Source organism: Marmota marmota, unplaced genomic scaffold (genome assembly GCF_001458135.2).
Source record: "Marmota marmota marmota unplaced genomic scaffold, marMar, whole genome shotgun sequence".
In the NCBI taxonomy this organism is placed as follows: Eukaryota; Metazoa; Chordata; class Mammalia; order Rodentia; family Sciuridae; genus Marmota; species Marmota marmota.
Window position 1 is genome coordinate 8,192,059 of NW_026000185.1, and position 2,086 is coordinate 8,194,144.

Below are 2,086 nucleotides of genomic sequence, written 5' to 3' on the forward strand. Positions count from 1 at the left end.
GGGGGGGGCGGGGGGCGCGGGTACGGTCCTATCTGTGTGGGACCCCAGGCCAGAGGAGGTAGGGTTCAGGGCTCCACTGACTAGAGGCAGGGGACAGTCACAAAGTGCCATCGTTGACCACCACATTGGCAGATTCATATGACCACCAGTGCTGAGCAGAGAGGGACCTGCTGGGTGGCCTCCCAGGACACAGTGCGGCTGGGAAGACCAACCTGGCAGGTGACCTGAGAAGTACCTGCATCCCCTCAGGGACCAGGAGAGGCTACTGAATGATCCTGCCCCTGAGGGCCAGGGGGCTGCTTCACCCTGGCAGGTGCCAGGACCATGTCCCAAAGAGCATCGGCCACCTCCATCCACCACAGCAGCCACAACCTGTTCCCAGAAGGCAGGCAACATTGGTACCTCAGTTCCCGGGGGAGGAGACGGAGGCAGGTGCAGACGGCCCTACAGACATGGGGTGAAGCCAGGCTCCCACCCGACGCCTCTAGGAGAGACACTCCCCCTCCCTATTCCTGCTCCCTTTCTGGAACGTAGAAGCCATCTTTAAATCTTTAAAGACAGGGAGTTAGTGTAGCCAGGTAAATCGGGTCTGATGGAGAAAATAGACTCTGATTATAGTCCAGGACATTGGAAACAGCCCCTGGGAGAATGAAATGTTCATGTCTCCAAAGCCCTTTGATACTCCCGCTCCCAAAAAGCAACTCCTGAGCAGACAGGGGCTGCTTATCGAAGCCCCCTGGGCTGCAGCTCCCTTCCTGCCTAGCACCCCACCTAGGCCCTTCCAGCCTACCTGCTCACCCCGGCCATTCCACCAATTCCCCAGCCACTGTGCAGGATGAGGGAAATGAGCCACTGACCAGGATTCTTCTCCCTAAGAAGAATGCAAGAGAACAGGGGAACTTTAGATGCCTAAAAGGGACAGGACTTTCTCATCCCACAGATTCCGCCTTTGGGTCCCCTTCTCCACGGGAGAAGTCTGTTCTACCATCCTATAAATAAAGCTTACTCTCTGCTCTACACCTGCCTCAGCGGGCTTCCTGGTGTTACCCTTTAACATCTGAGGAAGCAAGACTCGTCAAGGTAACCAGCGGTATCAACCTTCCATCCCTTGGCCATGATAGGAGCCATGGAGTCTTTTGGTCAGTGGGGACGAAGCCCAGCAGACCAGGGAAGGTGGAAGGCAGTCACATGATTCTTCATTAATTTTGCTTTTTCTGTAAGAATTTAGTGAAGGCCCGACCCATCTGGCCGAAGCCAGGGGCCAGCTCCTCTTGGGGCAGACCTTGTGTCCAAGGCACAGAAAACCCTCTGCATCATCCCTGGGTTTCTCTAAAAATAACCGTGGCCTGTTGCCCAGAAGATAAGACTCTCCCAAGAGAAGGAAGCCCAGGACAGGCAGGGATCATGTGGGCCAGCCGGGCAAGGTTGCAGTCAAGATCTCAGCTGACCAAAGTCTCCCTGCTGGGCAGTTCTCAGGCATCCACCAGGCCAGGGCCAATCCCTGGCCCTTCAGAGAGAGGGGCACACGGTAGGATGGCAGGGGCCCAGGGAGGGGTCTGACTTGTCCCAGGACCCCCAGAGGCCCCATGCTGGCCTGCAAGTGCTGGATCTGGCTCCCAGTGGCGCTGGGCTCCCAAGCCCCACACCCAGGTCTGCCTGCCCGCAGCACAGGGCCAGCATGGTCCAAGCCCGGCTGCTCTGTTTGTCCTGGAGCCCAACCCTCAGCTTGTCTGCATCCTCTTTGAGATAAAAATCAAAAGCGGATCTTAGAAGCCATCTCAAAACCACAGAACGGCTGCAATTGAGTAAGAAGGAAGGCCGTGGCTTCCTCCGGGCACATCCTGCTCGGCCGGGAGCCCTGAGTCAGCAGCACAGCCCACCTGGGGCCCAAGCCCGGGCCCCGCAGGAGCCCTGCCCTGGGCAGCAGGCCAGAATGGGACTGTGGCCAGAGCCTGTGGCCTAAGCCCTACTCAGGTGCGAATGAGGCCTCTCGTTCAGTGGCACCCCCAAAACACACAACTGCCCATGACCTCGTGGAATAGAGTTCTTGGCAGTGTGACTAAGATGGAACTGAGGCATTGGGGCG